Source organism: Sprattus sprattus (genome assembly GCF_963457725.1).
Source record: "Sprattus sprattus genome assembly, chromosome: 2".
Classification (NCBI taxonomy): domain Eukaryota; kingdom Metazoa; phylum Chordata; class Actinopteri; order Clupeiformes; family Clupeidae; genus Sprattus; species Sprattus sprattus.
The window spans coordinates 18,940,754-18,949,949 of NC_137921.1; positions in this window are offsets into that span (position 1 = coordinate 18,940,754).

The following is a 9,196-nucleotide window of genomic DNA, read 5'->3' on the forward strand; positions in this document are numbered from 1 at the left end:
TCCATATAGTATTTATTTATGGCAGCTCTTCCTGGAGCTGTTTGTGTTGTGATGTATATTTGTGTAATATGTGTAAGCACACTGAGAGCCACTGCACAAAGACAAATTCCTTGTTTGTGCAATCTAACTTGGCCAATAAAAGCTGATTCTGATTCTGATCCACAGCAAAGACATACTAAAACTTCTACCAAAGAAGCCATTTAACTTACACCCTTACTCAAGCACATGTTCTCGAACATTCAGTGTGACTCAATGATTGCTGTTGTATTTCATTGTGTGCAATATCCCCATTATTGCACACAATTAAACAAACATGCAGAAGACCACAATACTAGTTCTTCTGTGTTGAGGCCATCTTCTTAGGCTCTGTTGTCCATGGCGACGGAATTTAAGTTAATTACAAAGGATTAAGGTCCACACATAGAGGGATTCTTTTTCTCTCTCCCTCTGTGTGTGTTTCCTCAGCTCTATCTCGCCTCCCACACACACACACACACACACAATATGGTTATGCTGTCCAGCATGACAAATAGGGACTCAAATGAAAACTGACACCTGGGTGACAGTCACCCACACGGGCCTCCATGACAATGGTGTGTTACCCAGTGCCCATGCTCTTCCTTGGACATAAGAAAAGGAATAGCCTTACGTCACTACACGCTCCCCTATATAGTAATCTAAAGGCCAACTACTGTCCCACTACCCTTTCGCAACTTGCGGCGTGGTAATGTTAACTGTATTATTTATAAGCGGGTATCCTCGTTGTAAGAAGCATCAATAATGAACTAAATCTTCCACTAGCCTCGGAAATAGTCTACAGGTGGACACTGGCTTGCGAAACGAAACATGTTGGTGATGGGGTATCAGCGTTACTTAACCTATTTTCCCTGGTACCCGAAAACTACCCACACCATCTAACCACTTTAATCTGGTAATTTGTGAACGTGTGGTTAAAAGTTATTGCGATTTTAAAACCATTTTTTGTCGTGTGGAAACACTGAAGCCATATAACAACTGCATACTATCGTCACACTAGACCAAGGGAGAGGCAACAGGAGGGGTACAAAAAAACTGTCCCTACGGTACAGGCCCGAGTGTGCCCGGGTGACCGAAACACAAAGCCGCGGTGCGCGTGTGTCAGCAAGTTTCTCGCGGACATATGAGGAAGCTTAATTCCATTTGATCTACGAGCTTAAATGTAAGTAGGCCTACACAGTCCGTCCGAGCCCGAGCCACATCCTATCGTGGTAACGTTTAAACGATCACCACCAGTGCAGCTATTTGGCTAAACCAGATGACACTTCACAAAGCTGCATTGTTCAAAAGAGACAAAACGTTTTGTTTCCCCTTCAACAAACTAGTCACTTGCAGTATAAACAACGTAGCCTCTGGTACCCTATGTCTACCGAAAGCCGGATGCAATTGAGCCAGTGCCTGCTCTGCGTTGTCTGCCCGGCTGCAACAAGTTGCAGAGACAACGCAGGCTACCCTAAATGGACATTATAGATGAGACAATGATATGCGGTCTGGCTAGCCAACATTCAAACCTAATAGCGAATGACAACGTGAAAGAGGATTTGCTCGGTCTATTCTGTTTGAAGACACTAAACCGTAGTCAAATTCTATATCTTATCTGAGGAAAACTAAAATACATGTGAATTTCAACATCGCTGTGCAGACACAATCTTTAAGGTGTAAAAAGAACCTATACAGTCTGACGTCTGAGTATCTAAGATACTGTGTCCATTTCCTGAAAATTAAATAGACTAACGGTAACACAGTGATGCTTACCAGCGGGTTTAGACTGAATAGGCCTACATGATTTTTGTAGGCAGATTGTTTAAATGCAAAGGATATGTTGAAGACTTAGACAAGAAGCCTTTTTTCTCTTACCTTATTCAGATTACAGTTTCTTTTCATACATCCGGTGAGATGCCAGCGAGCCAACGATTTAATTAAATTGCAATGAGGCTAAAACCACAGTAACGTTACAGTACCTACACTGAAGCGTTTACAGTGCGTCATGAAATGGCGTTTTTGGCAAAACCAAATTAATACAAAAAGCTAAAGAAATGTAACTAAATAGATGCATCCACGAGGTCCGTTAGAGCGTGTGCGCGCATCCCTTTGCCTCACGACCGGGGAAACCGGTGTAGCCCGAATGGGAGCGCGCATGTGCGAACGGGACTTGCTCTATAGGCTATAGGCGTGGGCTATGGGTTCGCCTAAGCTTGACCGTGTCTACTGTTAAGGGGTTAATTGAATATTGCCTGAACAGCCGTTCCTGGTTCAGCTCTCAGGTTCAGGCTTCGGTGACGAGCACTACAGCCTATTATAGAACCAAAGGGGCAGATGGGAGCCGAAGTCCTTTCATTAAGAAGGAATAGCTGCTTAACCTATGGGTCAGGTGTACGACGCTCAGTTAACTGGGTAGATAGTCTACTGAGTTAGCCTATATACCTCCTGAATGGTTGGATAACTTGAGTTGTGATAGTAAACCAAATAGACCTACCTGATGCACTCTAATCACTGATCATTGTGGCCCAACCACATCCTAATTCAAATGTGTTGTGAATAGTTATACCAACATTAAAATAATAGGAGGAACTATTTGCTACAACATTTTCATCATAGTGCTCAGCGATTTCTTTGAAGTGCAGGGAAAATTCAGTTCATACTTTTACCACAATATTTTTTAGGCCTCTAGGCCTTTATACGCTTAGGCTAATCGCTTTGCCTCTGGGTTTGTTCACCCTGTTTTTCCCGTTGGACACGTCTTATAAATGTAAGTCCTACATGTGCATTTTTTCAAGGTGTAGTGCGAGTCTAGACTGGTCTTCAACCTCAGTCCTCAGATCAGTCCGCAAAGGTGCGCTACACGCACTGCTCGAATCCTTATAAAAGGTTTCTTTTAAATGTTTTGTGGTCATCAATCATTCGAGCATAGGTTTGAATTTTTACACATTTACAATTGACTGTGATCGTAATAGCGATGTTGTGTTATGTACAATTGACCAATGGGTGGCAGCACTTCACTACTCTTAACGCACACTGTCTGCCTTACCAGTTGATTTTCATGTCGGCGCCGAGCCGCGCTGAAGACTGAAGACCGCGCTGTGGAGCCTATTTATCACGCGTGATGAGAGCGGTTCTCAGCAAAAATATACAGTAGGCTACAAAACTTTTTTTTAAAAGTCATATTGACATCATACAAGCAGCATTTCATAAACGGACACCTTTCACTGCAGTTTCATTTTGTGGGATATATTTCACTGACAGAAATAATAATAAAAATAAATGTTTTAAACCATTTCAGAAATCGCATGTTATGAAAGGGGAAAGTTGACAACATATGTGGGTCAAAGACGTGACGCTCATTTTTTTGTGAACATGAGGATGAAATACATTTAAAAGTGTTAACATTTGAGAATAATCTATCAAATCACTTTGAAACATCATTTTCTTCAAGACCAAATTCTAAAAGTTCTGGTTTTATCCATTTTGGTGAGAATATTAGGAAAATAATGGTAAAATTGTCAATGTGGTGTAACCATAAAAAAGTGGTACCAACGAATAAAACATGCAAAAAAATTGTGAAACTCTCTTCAAAATAGCCTCTGATATACTTTGGCATAATCTTACACTTGCACTTAAAACGTAATAATAGTTATGCAACATCATCGTTCGGAATATTTAAATTAATATGGGGAATCATGTCTGCCAATCAACCTCTTGAAATGTCAAGTGGTGTAACCGCATTTTAGGAGCCATTTTGTAAATATTGTGCCAGAAGATCATGTCACAGAGAAGACCCCTGAAGAACCTAACTGCTACATGTCAAGGTTAGTACTCTCTCTCAAATGTGCCATAATTAAGTGTTTTTCAGCCATGGTCAGGTGACATGTCAAGTGGTATGACCTCAGTAAAAATATAAATAAACCATAATAATCAAAGTGATTATATTAAATGTAAAATATGTTTTTAAATATTCACACCAATGTTAAGTGTTGACATAGTCATCCTAAATAATGCCTGCAGATTTTGGTTTTAAATTGAAATGTCAAATGGTGTAACCGGTTACACCATTTGACATCTTCCTGTTTGAGGCCGATTTGATCAATTTAGGGCCAAAAGCTTTATTTGTGATCCTGATTATACAATTGCTTATAGTTGAAATAGTGACTCCTACTGTTCAATATTAACAGCAGGTTTAAATGTGATTTTTTTTTTCCCCCATGAAGTTTATTGATGGATACATTTTTTTGTATGTTTAGTTGTATTTATTTATTTATTTAATGAATTATTTATTTAATTAATTATGTATTTGTTCATTCATTCATACATTTAAATTCACATTTCTATAATATATTGTATGTAAGTAGACAGAATTTTGATATAGGTCTGGACATAATGTAAATGCAAACAATAAGCTTTCTATCCTCTTGTCCCCTAACAGATGCCACTTTCAACCAAAGAAAAAGTGGCTTGCCATAGGCTGGTATGCCTCATATCTGGTAGGCATTCAGTCAATGGCCTGGCCAAAAGACAGGAAAGGTAGTACAGACATGCTGAACCTGACTCTTTCACTAAATCCGTCAGCGTATGACGGCCCTCCTCAGAGTATTTAACTGATCAGTTTGGTCCTGTTTCTTCATTGTTTTGGTTAATGTTTTTAATGTAATATGAAAAATAACATGAGAATATATTAAAACATCTAATTCATTTTACCTACTTATTTGTTTTTCTGTGTCAATTGCTTGCTCTTTGGCTGTAGAAGCAGAATGGTCATTTGGTGTAACCGATTAATGTCAATTGGCATAACCAGTATTTTTCACAAAAATCTCATATTGTACAAAAAAGTGAATATGGATGATACTTAAGTATTCCACTACACTGTTATAATGTGTTTTAAAACCATTTTTACCCAAATGGCCATGGAATATGCAGAAAACTTTAATGTTTACAACATAATGTCTTGCTCAGTACAATAAAACATCAATTTATTCTGGATTTTTTAAATAAATATAATAAAAAAAATGTCATGTGATATTTGAAAATCAATTACTTGTTTTCATGACTACACGTACATAAAATCTAGGAGGATGAAATATTAAATACTTGTACTTGTGTAATGGTAACACCATTTGACAATATACAGGGCCATTAGTTCCTGATTTGGTGAAAAATGGTAGAAATGTCATATCAAATACTATGAAACCAACAGAAATGCAAAATATACATTCTAACGGTCCTTGGGCATGTTGTTTTAACAGGTTTAAAACATATTATTTAAATTGGCATCTTGCCAATCCTTATTTGTCTTTGACCCATGTACTGTACAGAAACCCGATGTAGGCTATCATGATATTATATCAATACGTTGCCCGATGCACGTAGCCCAAGACCAATAAAAGTTACATGACTATTTTCTGGTTGAAACGGTCAACTTTCTGCTCTTCACTTTCGGATGACTTATCAACGATGGATCATACTAAAACTGATTGTATATTGACGGATTAAATAGTGTATAGATAATATAATATAGTATAGATATAGATTTTCATAGTGTATAAATAAAGGCTTTGAAATAAAAGTTCATACTTGCAAAAATTGAGCCATAAAATGCTGGACAGGCAGAAAAAGAGAGAAATTTAGCATATGAATATCTGGCTATTTGGAATTCTATCTCCATTCACCATTATTCTGATTAAACAAAACAGTAAAGGATATTGTGTTTTTGTCATAGCTGACGAGGACGAATGTAAGTATATTGCCCAGATTTTCTGTGTTGTAGTGAAATGAGCACTTACTTATCTTATCCTTGAGTGACAAGACTATGCTTTGGACTCACCTGATCACTATTTTCAACTTCAGCCCATCTTGAGATATCGGCAAATACCATTTTATTGATGTAGAGGGTGCCAGTGCTGTGAACCTGGAGATGTTGCTCCTGCAGATTTGGAGGGTAGGGGTGCTCTCTATGAAATACTGCTAATGTCTGCTGCAGTAAGCACTATGTAACAGAGATTGATGGAGACAAGTCCTGTGCAAGAATGTTTTAAGGGGATTACATAGCAGAGTCAATTGAGAGGCATTTGTCTGAACCACACAATGTCCTCCTCCACAGAGCGATATAAGGACACACACACACACACACACACACACACACACACGCAAACCTAGCATGATACACACATATACACACTGCACCAGCAAAGGTCACACACGCCAACATACACTGACCCAGCATAGGACACACACACAAACAGAGAAAAACACTGACACACACACACACACACACACACACACACACACACACACACACACACACACACACACACACACACACACACACACACACACACACACACACACACACACACACACACACACACACACACACACACACACAGACACACACACACACACACACACACACACACACTACAAATAAACAAACTGATTAAGTCAAAGAACACAAACAGAGACTTTAGTTAAACTGCATTGTTCCACTGTTCCACAAGTTTTAATTCAGGCCAGAAATGGCTCAGCTCATGGAGGAGGACATTGTGTGGTTCAGACAAATGCCTCTTCACTTCCCTTCCTGCCTGAGACTGTCAGACCACACATACACAAGGCCGGCCACATTTCTGCCTTATAGAGCCCTGGGCCAATAAGAATGTTCAATTCCTAGTGCTGCTTGTGGCTCTGTATACATCCCCCCCCCCCCCCCCCCACACACACACACACACACACTCACACACACACACACACACTAACACACACACACACACACACACACACACACACACACACACACACACACACACACACATACACTCAAACACACACACACACCTAAACCTGAATCCTGTACCCTCTGGTGCCTTCCTTCACCATGTGAAATCCTCTGAGCATTAGGATTGACATGTGTGTCAACCAAAATCACTCTCTATGGCTTTGGACAGTCAAGGCTTTCATCAACATTTTTTCCACATCCATCTGAGACTCAAGAAAATGGAAAAACAAATGAAAAACATAGTCCATATAATGAGTGTGACGCACTGCCATTATCCCAGTGACTTTTAGAAAGGTCATCCCACGCAGTTTCACTTCACTCAGTGGTTGTGTTTGTGTTACTCTGGTAGAAACATGTACAGACACACAAAGAGAAGGATTGCAGAACTGTAAATGGTTAATTTACCTGTTTTTAATCTGTTATTGTTACCTGCTTTTATTCAGCGTCCTTTGCGGACAGCCAGAGAGTAATCAGACTGTGGTGGTTTGTACTTAAATGTTCCAACAGCTTACACATAATGGGCCCTGATTTCGTTGACGGGAACAAGCAACTGGCCACGAGCAGTGCGACAAGCAATTTAAAGCTAATTGAATTCCATGAGCAAGATCCCAAGCTTTATGCGTGACGGACCTTGCGTCTTTGAACTCTAAATAATTAGTGACCGACTCCTCCGGATGCTACATAGCCCCCATCTGAGGGGCCGGTCTTTCTCAATTACCCCATCACCCAACACATAGTCCCTGAAATGTCCAGTATGTCATTTCTTAGTGTCCCATAGCTTATTATCATTCATTGCCATAAAGCTGTCATTTTCAATGCTAAAACAGTTTGTTAGCATTTTACGTAATCTGTTACGGCATCTCACACCTTGACAGTTGTCAGTGCACGTAATTACGCTTTATGCTATTAAGATACTGCTGTGTTTATTAACTATGTCAACATTACCTGTCATATCATAGCTTAGCTTCTCTGAGTATGTTATTTCCTCTTAAGGTCTTTTCACTTTTCTCATTTTGATATTTGGAACCTCAATCTATAATATTTTGGATGTATTTTAAGTTTTGATTCCATGCTTTTGAATTAAGCCTTTTAATTAAGGTGATGGGTTTTGTCTTAGTCATGATCCCGGGTGAAAGGGGTTATACTAATGCAAAACATCAACAGAGTTGAGGTCCAAGTGATTCTGTACCTATGGCTTGACAAGTCAGAGCCACACCATGACATTGCACAAATAACAGCTGATCAAGTTAGAGCCACACCATGAGGTTTCACACATAATAGCTGATCAAAACAGACGAAACCCAGCAGCATTTAGCTCCAAACATGGTAGCTCATCAGATGAACAATAGTAGAGGTGGAGCTCCTGCAATGATAGTTTGTCCCACAGTGAGGCTACAGTATCATCATTCCTCACCTCATGGAGGAACATAGTGAGATTACATCAATCCAGGAAAAGGGCTCTTAATACCAAACACTGAGTGGAACTTGGTGCATAAGGGGCCAAGGGTTAACACAGTGATCTCAACACATGCTAGTGCTGTTTGGAGAGGGATATTAGGCTGTGAGATCAGCACACATACACACTTCAGAGGATTAGGACACAGGCCAAAGAAAGAGAAATGTTTATGTGTGTGTGTATGTATGTGTGTGTGTGTGTGTGTGTGTGTGTGTGTGTGTGTGTGTGTGTGTGTGTGTGTGTGTGTGTGTGTGTGTCAGTGTTTCTCTGTTTGTGTGTGTGTCCTATGCTGGGTCAAGGTATGTTGGCGTGTGTGTCCTTTGCTGGTGCAGTGTGTATATGTGTGTATCATGCTAGGTTTGTGTGTGTAAGCGTTAGTTTGTGATTTTACGAATCCCAGCTGGACTTTCTCATTCCACTACACATACACACATACACACACACACACACACACACACACACACACACACACACACACACACACACACACATGCAAACACACACACACACACACACACACACACACACACACTACTTTTTTTCCTCTTCAAAATTAACCACATGACAATCATACAAACACAGACACACATGCACACATACACACATACACATGATGTTAACAGACTGACAGAGGGACAGAGTTTATTGGCTTTACTTAATATTAATCTCCCTAATGTACAGCAGTATTAACATTAAATACATAACTGAGTACTAAGGCCATGTAATGACAATATGTCCTTATTGATGGTGTTAAGCTTAGGTTTAATAGCCTCCTTTAGAACTCCATAGCAACAGTTACTACTGTCTTAAGCACATCCTATCAGGCAGTTTACTTTATTTAACTAGCCCCATACACCTACAATATTGTCAAATGTAGGGAGAAAAGTATTTAGTCTAAGACTTCTTTGAATCCTATCACTCAATCAATCAGAATCTCAGGA